The sequence below is a fragment of the Scatophagus argus genome, chromosome 12 (assembly GCF_020382885.2).
Source record: "Scatophagus argus isolate fScaArg1 chromosome 12, fScaArg1.pri, whole genome shotgun sequence".
NCBI classification, from domain to species: Eukaryota; Metazoa; Chordata; class Actinopteri; family Scatophagidae; genus Scatophagus; species Scatophagus argus.
Window position 1 is genome coordinate 1,647,319 of NC_058504.1, and position 15,890 is coordinate 1,663,208.

The 15,890-nt window shown below is 47.4% G+C and overlaps 2 long non-coding RNA genes across 3 annotated transcripts; one reads left to right on the plus strand and one right to left on the minus strand.

The window, feature by feature from the left end:
• Positions 1–3,102: 3,102 nt before the first annotated feature.
• LOC124067756 lies at positions 3,103–13,583 on the plus strand. Its single transcript, XR_006844814.1, has 4 exons — positions 3,103–3,117; positions 4,683–5,077; positions 7,711–7,791; positions 12,219–13,583. It is a non-coding gene; the product is annotated as an uncharacterized LOC124067756 (long non-coding RNA).
• Positions 8,407–14,394, minus strand: LOC124067757. Of its 2 annotated transcripts, none has more exons than XR_006844815.1 (3): positions 14,158–14,394; positions 13,590–13,674; positions 8,407–8,792 (listed from the first exon to the last, which is right to left on the minus strand). It is a non-coding gene; the product is annotated as an uncharacterized LOC124067757 (long non-coding RNA). The 2 variants fall into 2 exon arrangements; XR_006844816.1 differs by lacking the exon at positions 8,407–8,792 and having other exon boundaries at positions 13,570–13,674; positions 14,158–14,236; positions 14,283–14,376.
• Between the last annotated feature and the right edge of the window lie 1,496 nt (positions 14,395–15,890).

A 15,890-nucleotide genomic window follows, 5' to 3' on the forward strand; every position in this document is an offset into this window, starting at 1 on the left:
ATTTCTTGAACAAAGTCCGTCCACCGGCTGAGGCTTGGAGGCTCATCTGAAATGTGTCTGAATGTCAAGCTGCTGAAACGTCTTTGAGCTCACTGTTCACGATCGAGTTAAACAACATAAAGGAGATGACAGAAAGCAGATGCTTCAGCGTGACTGTGGAGACAGAGCAGATCTACCTGAACGCTGCCTTCTAATTCTGGCTGCACTAATCTCCTTCTGCTTTGACAAGTTGGAGTGCGGCAACACGGAGTAACACTCTCAGCCTCTGTGAGAAGGAGCACACGTCGTTCCAGTGAATCAGACTTCCCTGCTGCTGTCAGTGAATGTAAACAGAGTGAAACAGCCCACAGCCCTCTGCGAGCTGCTACAGCATCCTGCTGTTCCACCGGGCTTTCTGTGACACTGAACAGCTCCTGTTGGGTCCTCACACTGTTCCTCCACAGCAGGGACAGCTGATGTTCTAAACGTACCGGTTCATAGGATCACGCCAAGGGTCGGCGTTGCGTATTCTCCATCGGGTTGGGGTCTCGGGAGCCTTCAGGCCGATGCTGTGGTTCTTGAGACGTTCCCGAGTCCAGCTGGGGGGAGGCTGCTGCTGACAGGAAGAGCCGTTGCCATGTGAGGGGGGTGTATTTGGTCTGCAGTGTTTAGATGGGTGCCGTGTGTCAAAGAACGTCCACATGATTGCCAGAACCCAAAGGTTCCCCTGCAGAACACTGCATCGTAAACAGATTAGTGTTACTCACTTCACCTGTCAGTGGTGTTCACGTTGCAGCAGTGATAGCAACTTTGGATATTAACAGCCGATTTTTCACATGAGGAAGAAGGTCAGGGATAAGCTCATAGATAATGTCTGACGCCTGACCCTAAAGGTCAAAGGTCATCCATCAAGTTGTTGACAGAAAACATAATCCTACTTTTTTAATGTTGAAAAGTTGATGACATTATCCGCCCAGAGAATCCATCAGTGTTGCTGCTGCTGTGTACATTCATTTGAACAGCCAGTCAACAAGTGTTCTACTGGTATGGAGTCAATACCCTGGACTGGCAGCAGCCACAAGGCTCAGTCGAAGCTCATCTGTCTGCTTCCCCTGCCTGTTCGCCTCACGAGCTTGCACATGTTCAAAGGCCTTGAGGAGTCAACATCTTCAGCAAATGTGTTGGTGACGTAGTGATCAGAAATAAGATAAAATTGTTCCCCACCGGAAAGCCTGGATGATTGGAGAGGTGAGAGGAAAGAGCTCAGAGCTGATGAAATCTGCCTGAAACTGGTGTCCTGGACAGACCTGGACGCCACCTGTGGCAGGTGACATGCAGAGTCCTGTTCCACCATCTCTGCTGGATGGCAGACCTCTGGACCAGTCGTGGCCCTAAACTCTACATTTGCCCCTCAAACTGCACTTCATCACTGCAGGTTTCAGGACAGCCAGAGACGCCCCAGTTCACGGACAAAATTCACTTCAGTCTATTTTCTTCTTAACAATCCCTCAAGTGTCCACTTTCCTCTGCCCTCATATGTTTTATTTTGTTTTTTTAAAGTTTAGTGGATATCTTTTCCATATAAGGGAAAAACACTTCAAACGCATTCTGTTGGAGATTCGTATAAAATTTAGCTGTGATGTTGCCTCGTACATTTCGTAGCGGGTGAAGCGAACGCGTGTGGGTGTGCCCACGCATGGTTGCCATCACTAATGGCTCAGTCCTGTCGTCTGCTGTAAACACTGAACCGTCTCCAAACATTACCTTATTAAGACACGAGAGACAGAAGAGACAGAGAGGAGAGTCTGAAGCTGGTTCATACCTGCCCCCCATTCTCTCCTTCAGACGCATCTCAGCCACTTCAACAGGAAGCTGTCACTTAGAAAAGCTGTTTGTTAGCAGTGTTCACTTTTACTGGTGAGCATCATGTGAGACAGTGAAAACTCACAATATGACTTTGAAAGTTTACTTAACCAGGATAGATTCAAAATGTCTGCCACGGGAGTGTTAAGGTTATAAAACGTGTTGGACAAATGAACTGAATCAAATATGAAGATGATCCTTTTAGCTCAAAAAACAGATTTGAGGGATAAAGTAAAATAAATATTTGATGATATGCAAGAGACCAATCAGGGTCAGATTACTTTGGAAATTCAGTTTAGTCAGACGTTATTTGTAATTAGTTACGTTATCTCTTCTGAAAACACGTTGATGTAACGGTAAGTGGACTGGCTGACCACTCGACGGGGTTTACAACACGAGCCAGCGTTCGCTCGTTCACAAACACACTCACACGCCCGTGGCAGAGCACACACACGCCAATGGAAGAGCCACCACGAGCAGTTTGGGGTTCGGCGGCGTCCCCAAAGACGCTTCGGCAGACGCAGAGGCCAGGGATCAAGACCGCGACCGTCCGACTGATGGATGACCCACTTTACATCCTGAGCCACAGTCTGTCTGTCTCTGAAATCCAATCTGATCAGAATACTTTTGGATTACTTTGAAATTAAGTAAGGAAGTATTGTAACATACTCCAAAAATGGACAAAAAGCCACAAAAACCCCACAAACTGCTGCTGAATATGAAACGTTTGCTTAGTTTGTTGAATCCCTGCAGCCACGCGAGCTCACAGGACGCGTGTTCTGATAAATCTGCATCCTGTCATGTGCGGTGAGTCTTAGCAGGCCGTCCGCCGTGTTTACTTTGACTAATAATGTGACATCCATACACCGCAGCCGAGACAAAAGGCTGCTGCCAGGCTTCTGACGAGCAAACACCACATCATGTCAAGTGTGATAATTGATTTTTAAGATTTTCTCGCTTGTTTTGAATGCCTTGAATGTTGTGCTTCCTGTTCAGCCACACCTCTGATCTGCTGACTTGAGATCCTCTGATCGGGCCCTGCTTCTGACTTCACACCAAATGACTTCAAACCAGATGCCGGTTCCCGCGGTGGCACTCGAAGTCCTGATCATTGTGGTCCGTATGAACTGATCCTGAGCCTAACTGGTGTTTGTTTGTTATACTTTTGTGATATCTGAGCTCAGGTCCCTCAGCGGCCGAGTGATGCTCCTCACACGCAGTGAGCTCATGTGAGGTTCAAGCAGTTCGCTGTTAGTTTCTGGTTGTGCAGCACAGGTGTGTATGACGCTTTCCCTTTACCGTCACATGACAAAGTTGACACGGTCGTTATGCAAACATTTAAGCTTTTTTAAAAAAATAACAAACGGGACTCGTAACACATTGACTGGCGACCAGTCCAGGGTGAACCCCGCCTCTCGCCCGTAGTCAGCTGGGATAGGCTCCAGCTCCTCCGCGACCCTGACGGATAAGCGGTATAGAAAATGGATGGATGGATGGATGGATGGACTCGTAACACGCAACTTAAAAAGTCCGCGTGCATTTGAGAGACGCTGATAAGCCGAGAGATAAAAAGCAGCAACGTTACTTGAAATAATTACCTTCTTCCTGTTCTCTACCTCCACTCCTGTCTCACTCCCTCCCCCCATCTGTCTGTCTCTCTCTCTGTCCGTCTGTCTGTCTCTCTCTCTCTGTCTGTCTCTCTGTCTGTCTGTCTGTCTCACTCTGTGTCTGTCTCTCTCTGTCTGTCTGTCTCACTCTGTGTCTGTCTCTGTCTGTCTCTCTCTGTCTGTCTGTCTCACTCTGTGTCTGTCTCTCTCTGTCTGTCTCTCTGTCTGTCTGTCTGTCTCACTCTGTGAGTCTGTCTCTCTCTGTCTCTCTCTGTCTGTCTGTCTCACTCTCTGTCTGTCTCTGTCTGTCTCTCTGTCTGTCTCACTCTGTGAGTCCGTCTCTCTCTGTCTCTCCCTCCGTCTGTCTCTCAGTCTGTCTGTCTGTCTCTCTGTCCATCTGTCTGTCAGTCTGACTCTGTCTCTCCCTCCGTCTGTCTGTCTCTCTGTCTGTCTGTCTGTCTGTCTCTCTCTCTCTGTCTGTCTGTCTCTCTGTCTGTCTGTCTGTCTGTCTCTCTCTCTCTGTCTGTCTGTCTCTCTGTCTGTCTGTCTGTCTCACTCTGTGTCTGTCTCTCTCTGTCTGTCTCTCTGTCTGTGTCTGTCTCACTCTGTGAGTCTGTCTCTCTCTGTCTCTCTCTGTCTGTCTGTCTCACTCTGTGTCTGTCTCTGTCTGTCTCTCTGTCTGTCTGTCTGTCTCACTCTGTGAGTCCGTCTCTCTCTGTCTCTCCCTCCGTCTGTCTCTCAGTCTGTCTGTCTGTCTCTCTGTCCATCTGTCTGTCAGTCTGACTCTGTCTCTCCCTCTGTCTGTCTCTCTCTCCGTCTGTCTCTCTGTCTGTCTGTCTGTCTGTCTGTGCAGTGTGATAGGTTCCATGTGGTCTCTCAGTTTGCAAACCAGATGTAGAAAAAGCCCAAATTTAGAAGAAATATGGAAATTGTCTGAAAACTTTTTTTTGTTCAAAGGAAAATATACCTCCCTGACACACACACACACACACACACACACACACACACACACACACACACACACCCCTCCTTCTTTCCCTCTCTGTGTTCAGTCTTTCTCCTCACATCCTCTTTGTTCCTCAGATTTTGTCTCCTTTTGCTTCTCTCCTTCCCCTCCTAAAACCTTCCCACTCTTCCCCTCTTTGTGTCCCTCCTCTTTCTCATCGCTTCGTCTTCTGTTTGTCCCTCTGTCTCTTTTCTCCCTCCATCTTCTCCCGACAGACTCAACTCAAGTCCCTCGCTGGACTTCTGGGTTCCTGTGCCATCAGTCATGCTCCGAGGGGGCATTTCCTCATGTAAGGGCCACCCCCCCAGTGACCATACAAGGTAACAGTGGAATGCATGGCTGGACCATCTGCTTCATAAGAGACACACACACACGGAGAAAGACAAACGGACTCACGGGGTGTCCCGCACTGATGAACAGACTTTTTATTCTCATTTGAACTCCAGCTTGCTTACTTTGAAAATACTGAAGCAGAGAGTGAATGTTTTCGAGAGCTTTTGAAGAACGCGGCTGGGAAAAACAAGCCCTGCAGAGGGAGAAGACGAGCTGTGGAGATCATATCAGTCCAGCAGCGAAGCAGCCAGCAGCACCTCAGCTGACCGGAAGCACAGGTCTCAGTCAGGTACGATCACGCCGCCGACGTTTCAGTGAATCCGCTGTCGTCCACCACGATTAATGTGATGTCTCTACACTCGGACGCTTGGCGGTTTACTCTAATGGCCTGCACGGCCAAGAGGTCCTACACTGATGTCCGCTCAGCGAGTCCGCTCTGTCTCCACCGTCCAGGCTCTCACAGCAGGACAGTGAAGACAGACAGACACACTGATGTCCGCTCAGCGAGTCCGCTCTGTCTCCACCGTCCAGGCTCTCACAGCAGGACAGTGAAGACAGACAGACACACCGATGTCCGCTCAGCGTGTCCGCTCTGTCTCCACCGTCCAGGCTCTCACAGCGGGAGACAGTGGAGACAGACAGACACACCGATGTCCGCTCAGCGTGTCCGCTCTGTCTCCACCGTCCAGGCTCTCACAGCGGGACAGTGGAGACAGAACGGAGACACCGATGTCCACTCAGCGTGTCCGCTCTGTCTCCACCGTCCAGGCTCTCACAGCGGGAGACAGTGGAGACAGACAGACACACCGATGTCCGCTCAGTGTGTCCGCTCTGTCTCCACCGTCCAGGCTCTCACAGCAGGACAGTGAAGACAGACAGACACACCGATGTCCGCTCAGTGTGTCCGCTCTGTCTCCACTGTCCAGGCTCTCACAGCGGGAGACAGTGGAGACAGAACGGAGACACCGATGTCCGCTCAGCGAGTCCGCTCTGTCTCCACCGTCCAGGCTCTCACAGCGGGACATGCAGGATGTCACAGTGTGCAGGAGACAGACAGGAGCTGCTTGAAAGCGTGTGGACTCGTTAGACTTTTCTGTGCATGAGGGTGATTGAGTAGAGCTTCATCTAAGTCCTAAACATGTGAGGATGCAGTTAAGCAAATAACACAAAACACGATGCTTTTATTATTTTCTGAGTAAAATGATCAAACGTTAAGTGTCCTTGTTGGAAAAACCTTTCAGTAAATCGTCTTAAGTGGCAACAACTTCAACCAAACGCTTTCTGTAACTGCTGAACTTTGGCTCTTCTGTCTTTCCAAACTGCGTCACCTCAGTAATCTTACATCACATTTCATTTCTGTTGGCCTGAAGTCTGCACTTTGACTCGACTGTTGCAAAAAGTTAACTGTTTTCTGGTTTCTGTTCTTCCGTAGACTGACTTGTATATTTAGGGTCATTGCGTTTCCTGTACAATCTGCTGTTACGATCCAAAATTCACATGATTCAGCCAATGACTGCAAGCGGCCCAAAACCATAAGCTGCCGACGTTGTGAGAAGTTCTCAGGCGGGGCGCCGTTTGTTTTCGGCCAAGCACGACGTCTCTCATTTAGACGGAAAAGCTCCGTTCTGTCCGTCCACAGAACTTTCTTCAGTTGTCTTCTGATTCGTGCACATGGAAACTTTAGGCAGGCAGCCATGTCCTCCATGGAGAGCGGCGTCTTTCGTCTTACTGTCCTGCCACACACGTCGCTGTTGTTCAGCGTCTGATGATGGACTCCTGGACCTGGACTGTGGTCAGGTGTGGCCTTCCTTTTGTAACCTTTTCCAGCCTTGTGACCAAAAACACCTTTTTGTCTGATCTCACACACAGCACAATCCCGTGTGCTGAAGGCCAAAACTGCTAAACTCACACTTAACCACGAGCACCTGATTTCACTTACCGTAATTTCCGGACTATTGAGCGCACCTGAATACAAGCCACGCTCACTAAATTTAAAAAAAAAAAACAACAAAAAAATAAAACTTGTACAGGCCGCATTTGTCCATAAGCCACAGGTGTCCATGTTGGGATATTTACACAGAAACATTTTTTTTAACTTTTAATTAAATAAATGCTTTTTCCCAAACAGTGCCTGTAACAGTCGCCCACCGGAAAAGTCTCTGAACGCTATCTTCATCTGCACTATCAAGTCGGAACTGAACAGCCTCAGAATTACTTCGTCACACACTTTCTCAGTCTCTCTTTCGTTGTCGCTCTCAGTGTCACTTTCGTCTCGAGGCAAAGTCCATAAATTAGCCGCGTCATTGCTTAAGCCACGGGGTTCACAGCGTGTGAAAAAAGTAGCGGCTTATAGTCCGGAAATTACTGTAAATGAACGCATGATTCAAGAGGTCCAACAAAGACATTTAATGTTGAACAATTTTGCTAAATAAATGTATGACTAAGTGGTAGTTTTAGGACTTAAACAAGACCTGATGACATCTGAGGGCACATCTATGCAGAAATACAGGAAATTCCAAATGGGCCACAGACTTTCTCTCAGCACTGAGCATGAGATGAAGTCAAGTAAAATCAGAGAGCAGCTCAGTGGGAGTGAAAGTGTGACACTGACTTAAATCAGCAGTGCTCACTGAGAATGAAGCGGGACTTTAACTTTGCAGTACTCTGAGTCACAAAAGCAGTTTTCATTTGTTCTCAGTAAACCAGCCTGGAATGGACTCACGATTTCGTCTTCCTGTCTGACCTCTTTCTCAAAATGTTGAATTCACCTCATTTTGGAGGGAGCGCGGTCATGCAATAAAGTCACGTGTCAGCAGGCATCGTGGGAACTGTGGGGCGCAATGCAGGCCCCAGAGGGTAAAACCAGAGCCACAGTCTGATGAGAAACCCTCCGGCCCTCACACGACTCTTCTCATCCAGCAGGACGGCATCGAGACTGGGACCAGATCCACAGCGAGGTGATCAACCATGAGGACAATCAGCAACTCTGAGGGGAACCGAAAGGTGCGAGGACTTCACACACACACACACACACACACACACAGCTGACATGATGTATTCACCAGCCTCTAACTCTCCCTGTCACAGCTTAACACGTGAGCCCAGACTTTATCCCAACCTAAACAGAATTCTGTGACTGTTTCCCTGGCCAAATGTCTTTAGCAACACACATTGAGCTTTAAGAGTGAATACGGTTTGAGCATAAGCCCACACGAGACAGAAAGGCTAATGCGATAGTAACTTTGTGTAGTTTCTCCTCCGACTTCTCACGGAAAGTTTTGAACATGAGAAAGCGTATGGAGGGAGGAGAGAGGAAATGCTGTGTTTATTTATTGAGTGTCAGAAGTCTTAAAGGCACTGGGTTAGGAGGCCTTTCACATAACCCCCTCCACACACACTCACACACACACTCCTTCACCTCAGTCCCTCTGAGGACCAAGAGGCCATGACTACCGGGGTCAGTTTCACATGGGAGGAGGAGGAAGAGGAGGGAGGAAGAGAGGGGTGGAGAGAGGAAGGGAGACATATGGAAGGTGAGAGAAGTGGGAGGATGGAGATGAACTCGTCTGAAGGCCCCCCCCACCCCCCCTCCTCTCACTTCGTGCTGCATGTTGTGACTGCTGTGAACCTCCTGGCAGGATCTAAATGGTAAAGGGGCTTTGCTCACAGACCACAGTCCATCTCCCAGTCTGACTCACCACCCAAAACGCTTTACAACACAAGCCAGCATTCGCCCATTCACACACACATTCACACACTGGTGGCAGAGGACACCGTGCTCATAGGCACTCACACCAACACCCACACACTGAGGGAAGAGTCACTGAGGACAGTTGGGGGTTCGAGAACTCATGTGACATGTAAGCTGACTGACCCACTCACCTTCCAATCAGTGGACGACCTCAAACACTTCAGCGTCAAACCGGCTGATGATCTGTGGGCCACAGTGTTCACGGTGTTTGTCCCTGTTCAGCTTCACTTCAGCTTTTCCTGCAATTCAAGTTCTGTGAAAAAGAGCAAAGCCTTCATTCATTTCACTGCTGTGTGAGAACGAACGCGCAGAGAGGTGAAGCGTTTTTGGAGTTAGTTAAGACGTCCCAGTGAGCGTCACCTGCTCGAGCGGCTTTGTGGTGTGTGATGCGCCTTACCGACGGCGGTGATGTGTCAGCCAGCGCAGGAACTAATGTAAGGTGCTTTAAAGGAGCAGTACGTCACTTATCGTCTATTCTTCTTAATGGTGTTGAAATGGTTGTCTAGTCTCAAAAAGGTAAAAGTGACTTTATGACACCAGTGCTGAAGTAGCTGGTTTGTCTTCTGTCAGACAAGCCAAAGTCCACAGCAGATGCTTTAATAAATGTATGCAGCATGTGTTCGTGTGGTGAACACCAGGAACAGTGACGTGAGCTCAGGCTGTGGCTCAGCATAACAGGGCTGGTGGTTCGATTCCCTCCCTCTTATCCACTTGTCAGCGAGTCGGCGTGCAGTGCAGAGGCCAGTGGTGGCTCTCGGCCATCGGTGTGTGAGTGCACGCGTGAATAACGAGCTTTGGAGCTATTTAGTGATGCCATGTCCAACAACCTGCAGGCTCACTTCAGTAAAACCTCCAGCGGGTCAGCCTTCATGGCTCGTGAGCCCCTAACATTAAATATGTGCTTGTGACAAAGTCAAAGGTTCCTCTCTGTGCCGTCACCCTTCGCCCCTAGAGGCTCAGGGTTCCTTAAAGGTCTCATCAGGGCCCCTAAAACCCTCCTAAGGGGCCTTGTGTTCCTAACTGCACCTCTGACAGGCTCCTGCTTCAGCTGCTCTCATTCAGCATGACCATTTTTGGTAAATAATTTTAAAGACCTCTTCTGCGTGTTGTACTTTGTCTGTTTCTGTTTGGATCTTTTACTGTACTCTGACACAGTGTTTGGTTCTCCCATCACTGGGTAGTAAATCTGTCTGCTCTCTATTTTTAAAAACTTTGATTTCATATTACACAGGCATCGCTTTTCTTCTTCTTCTCTCCCTCTCTCTCCCATTCTGTGTGTGTGTGTGTGTGTGTGTGTGTGTGTGTGAGAGAGAGAGGGAGAGAGACATTTAGTGTGACAGACGGTGTAAAGTCGAGGGAAGGCTTCCTGTGTGTGATTTACAGAGTCGAGGGGAAAGAGAAAGAAAACCATATTAGGCAATGTTTGGCTCAACAGGAGAGATGGCTCTGACTGTTATCACAGCCTGTCTAAACACACACACACACACACACACACACACACACACACACACACACACACACACATTCCCTTTCAGGGCTGGTAGCCTGTGGTCAGACTGACTGAAATATTGGGGTTTTTTAGTTAAGGTAAAAATGTGATGTTGTGTTTGCTGAGTCAGCAGTGATGTGCCGACCTGCAGTGTTGACGAATCAACAATAACAAAATAGAACAAATAAACAACACAAGTCATTTGGTAATAATTCACTGTCAGGCCAGGACATTCATCTGGAAGATCAGAATTTGTCTGATCTGTCGACTACGTCAGCAAAGCACATAGTTACATAAACATGTCACATGGTGAAATCTGATTGGGTCATCAGGCACAAATAGCACAAAGGAACAGAATAAGATAAGCGACTTACAGGAACCACAAGCACCAATCCTGACTCACATCCAGCTGTGGCTCAGGGAGCAGAGCAGCTCGTCCACGGTCCTGAGGTCTCCAGGTCTACATCACGCATGGCGTCGCCTGCCACCCGTGTGTGAATGTGTGTGTGTGAACGGGTGGACGCCGGCTTGTGTTGCAGATCGCACGACACACAAACAGTCCGTTCAGAAACGCGAGAATCGTGTCAGTCATGCAGCAAAACGTTCCCCGTGACGTGTTAAGATCACCGCAGCATGAATGTGTGCGACGCACTGCAGATGGTTAAGCATCAGCTCATGTCAACGACAAGTTTAATCTGCGCTGATGCATCATATTCTGTAAATAACATCCTCAGGTTTGGACAAACGCAGATTTCAGCCAAAAGCAGCTGTTACATAAAGATGTGGGCAAATGTGGTGCAGCAATAAGTACTGCAAAAAGTACTACAGGGAGTAGCCTGAAAACCACTGCTTTTTATTCCCACTGAAACACGGTGGCGCTTTGTCTCGGACGTGAATTAATCCAACACACTTCAGAAGAAAACACAACAACAAGTCAGACGCTGCCTGCCCTGTGGAACCTGGGAACAGGAAGCAGGCTGAAGCTTGATGTCATGTGGTATGCATGCACTCCAGACACACACACACACACTCAGGTTCTTGGTTCTAGTTTAGTGAGTAATTGCTGATTGTGTGTGTGTGTGTGTGTGTGTGAGAGAGAGAGAGCAGTTCTTCTTAATATGGACTTGTTTAGCCCAGAGCAGAGGGAGAAGGACTCAGAGATAAAGACCTCCTCTCCCTCTGCTGCCTTTTAAGTCTCTCCCCACTGTGACTAGAAAAGGGAATGTATGTAGGCAGCTGGAAGGAGAGGCAGGGGCTGGATGGCTGAGTGGTGGGAATGTTTATCCAAAGCAGCAATCCTATTTTCCATGATCCTCAAAATAAAAGGCTGGCTCAGGCCTTATATGGACACTCTGGGAGTTTCCAGCGAAGCAGAATCAGAGCATTCCTGGAAAACACCCGTCTTCTCCGTCTCTCCTCGCTACATCAGTGATGCACACGCTGCCTGAGTGTCGGTGCCCAGAGAACATTAAAATCCCACGACCGTATTGTGATAATGGACTTTATTTAAAATGTAAGCTTTATGAGATGCTGCAGTCTGCAGCAATAAGAATAACTCACACACTCCAGTGTTATCTGTTTGTACTTCAGCTTGTGTGGGCTCACGAGGAGGCTTTTCAGTCTTCAAGAACAACATTTCTTCTGCCGCAACGAGACGAAGCTGCTGCCACCGCTGCCGCTGAACTGTTTTCCAGAGTCCTATGATAACTCTGGGTTTCACAGTCGTATGTAATGGGGAACCTCCAGAACAGCTTCAGAGCAGCCTCCGTCACAGACGTTCTGTCGTGCTTTGAGGCGGTGGAGGAGGTTACCCGCCAACATGTTCTTCAGTATTCATGAAAGATTTCACTGAGGCCTCTTCACACCCCACGTGAGCAGCTGGACATTTCCTTAGTGCATTTCCTTACTCACTTCTTCTTTGGTCTGTAGTTGTGCAGTTGAAATGAAATTTGAAACTTGTTTGAAAACTGTCACATATTTGTGGCTGACATTTGGTTGGTATACGAGTGTCCTGTGGCGTGAATTAGAGGAATCGGTCGGACACACCACTGAGCCGCTCTGCACTTCGGAGGCTTTGACCCTGAAGCGTCAGGTGTGTGTGTGTGTGTGTGTGTGTGTGTGTGTGTGCACTCAGATGTCTGCTGCTGGAACCAACGGCTCTTTTAACAAAGTATTTGTGTTGTGTTTCAGGTTTCAGCGCATGTGGCAGAGAGGTGAGTATCACACACAGAATCACTTTAAAAGCTTTGTTTGTGAGTTTGTCTGCGCGTAACGCCACAGGAAGCTGCAGCAGCCGGACAGGAAGTTGGCATCACGTAGGTACACTATCATTTTCTATGATGTGAATTCAGCAAAACGTTTGTGCTGTGCTCTCTGTGTGTGAGTTGCAGTAATCGTGATTCATATCAGATAAGGTTCTGTTGCTTCCGGATATGAAAACTCAAAGCTCCAGTCTGGGTTAGGGTCCATCCCTGTGGCCCATGGTGCAGTGCTGCATCTCTGGTCAGTTGGTAGTCTGAGATGAAGCACTGTAGCTCGGGACAGAGGACAGAGCCCGGGGACAACATCCAGAGGGGGGGTCATCACGGGACGGGAGGACGCCGAGCGGATCTCAGTCAGTCTGGAATTCAGATGAGACTGAACCACTCGACAACATTTGGTTTTAGTTTACATTTTTTCCATGAGAAAGTTGTTAGTGTTTCACCTGCGCGGGTTTCAGATTAGGTTCACTGACGACTCTACGCTCAGTGATTGTCTGAGCGTCAGCATGTCAGCCCAGTGATGAACAGGTGAGCTGGGATTAACGCAGGTAGAGATAACCAAGGGTGAAATGATATCTCAGTGATTTCAAATCAACAATCAATTATTTCAGATGAATGAGTGAGCGAGCGAGCGAACGAGTGAGCAGGCGAGTGAGGGAGAAGACGAGAAGACGAGGAGCTCGCCGACCTCTTGCTTTTTCTCTTTTCCTCTCTCCTAGGGTCCAGTTTTCCCAGGAATCCCTTGACCTATCAGAAAGGGGGATTCCTGGAAATACTGTTCTTGGGGGCGGGGCTTAACAACAATTTCGTGCACAGTATTATACCATAATTAAGTGAGGTGTGTTTAATAACGTTCTACATTACTATTAAATCAGTTTGATTTGTATTTAGTGTTTAGACACAAGAGAAACACAAGTCAGTCCAGTCCAGTGGAAGTGAAGCAGCTAAAGCAGGATTCACGCGCTGACGAGGGACAAGCTGAGGGGTTAGAGGGCTCATTTACGATTGTGGATGCTCGGTTTGCAGCATCTGGTGGAAATATGATGGATGAGTGATGGATCCTCCTGACGTCACCGTCTTCTCTTTGGACTTTTGGAATTGACATATATTATATATTATTAATTATATTAATACATTTTGAGGGATGGACACACACACACGACATGTTTGTATGGGACATGAAGAGATGTTTGAGTGCTCTTTATGGCTCATATGTTGTTCCTCATGTAGTGGCAGCATAACGAGAGATGTTTGATGGTGTACTGCATAAAGAAGAATAAAATTTTTAACATGATTTCACCTGAAGATGGAGTGACTTTCTGTTCCCACTGTGTTCTGACATGAACTTTCTTAATGCACTTCACTGCTGTGGCCGCAGGTTGGGTCTAACGAAGAAAAAGAGAAGAAAAAAATGCAGTAAGTGAATAAAGTCACTCAGAAAGGAGTGACAGAAGAAAACTTTATTCAGCTGCACAGACTGAACGTGCATCTAACATCAGGCTACAAAGGCGGCATGTCAGACTTTAGTTAGTTAATATTTGACATGAGAAAGAAGAGGAAGATGACAAACGAGAAACGCGAGAGGGCTCATTAGCAGAAGTTCCTCTTTTTCCACCGACTGCGTTGATTTACATGAGTATATAATACACTATAATACTGTCAGAAGTTCGTTTGTTGAGATAAAATATGGAAAATCTACCACACATCATCTAACACGAGTTTTATTTCAGGAGGATCCGTCTGTACTGTTTAGAGTCAAACATTCTGATTCAGTGTGAACGTTTTCTAATTCAAAAATCTGATCGGATCGTTTGTGGACGACTGACTGAAAATGTACACAATAACACGAATAACATTCATCCACTCACACAAACAACCTGGTGGCTGAGGACACCATGCAAAGTTTCCACCAGCTCATCGGCCGTGAAAAGGAGCCGCCAGGAGCACCTCGGGTCCGAGATCAGGATCACCTCGGGTCCGAGATCAGGAACACCTCGGGTCCAAGATCAGGATCACCTCGGGTCCGAGATCAGGAGCACCGAGGACGACCAGTCTGCCTCCTGAGCCACAGCTGCCTTCAAAATTTGGATAAAGTTTTTAAATAAAAGAAGAAAAATGATCAAATATGAGCAAACATGTTTATTTGTCAAGTATTTACTGCAAATGTATAAACTAGTTCACTGAATTTATGTTGTGGCACAATCAAATTTGTTTGTCCACACTTTGATAATGAACTCAATATATTTTAACACTTGAATCTGAAGTTGATGTGTTAGCTCACAGTGCATCTGTCTGTCTGTCTGTCTGTCTGTCTGTCCGTGGGACACACAGCTGGGCAGCTGCTGGTCTGTCTGTGTCCTGCGTCCAAGCTCAGGGCTGTGACTGTGAGTGAGAGACGTTTGACAAACACCAGAGGACGAGATGATCTGCAGCCCACAAACAAACGTTACGTGTGAACGTACGCACGAAATGAAACTCAAACTCTCCAGAAGCAAATTTGTGGGGGCAACAGGGAGCAGGTCTGAGGTCCCCCTTCCGGTCTCACCAAACCCTGTGGGACATTAACATGGAGCCTTGTAAGCAACAGCCAGTCTGAGCCCATCTGAGCACAGAGACAAAGTTCAGCTTTTTAAAAACAAACACATGCTCACTAGTTCGGATCTAAATTTGATTTCTGAAGTTGGTTTTCAAGCCTGCGGAGGCCTTCCTGAACCTGTTCAAACCTGCAGAAATGTGTCTTTTCCAAACACAACCCAGGCTGATCAAACTTACTGACTTTTTGTAATCTGATCACATGTTCCAAGCAGACCCTTCAGTGCAGCCTCCCTTCAGCCACGACAAAACCTTTGGTGAAATCACATGCAGATTAACACATTGGGCCCACAGACAGTGTGAGCGTTTCATTTTCTTTTTTGTTTCTTAATTATGCATAATCATTTGATCTACATTCGTGACTAAAACATGAAATTAAAGCCACTTTAATTCTCTGGTCCATGATGATGATTAGTTATGAACAAATCAAGACAAATGAGTGGGACTTATAGCTAATTATAGACCTGAGTGCAATGTGTGAACCTCGCTGAGGTTATAAACAGCTTTATTAACACTGTTATATTATGTTAGCCTGGACGTGACTCTAACATCAAATATTTATTGTAAAAATAATAGAAAAATGATCAATCACTTCTGGGCTGAGTTAATAATGCTGCTCGAGGATGCCAGGGTGGCCCAGGCCGAGACCAGGGATTGTGATCTTCAAACAAACATGGAGTCATTTTAGATTTTGGATTTTCTTTTACCACAACATAAGTACACAGCAGATTCACACAGTGCTCAGGGTTTCTTCTTTAGCCTGGCAGCAGCAGGCAGTCGGAGCGAGGATGCAGCTGTTATTTCCTTCTTCCAAAGCAGTGATGGAAGAACACCAGGAGCAAACGCCAGGAGACACTAAATTATGACTGGAGTGTTCGCTGTGTGCCAAATCAATCAATTAATCAGGATCTGTCAGCAGGTAAGAGTGTGGTTCATTAAACTGTAAGCAGTGCACCTACCGTCCACAAGAGGGCTCTCTCGACCACAGTCAGGGATTTACAGCAGTTTG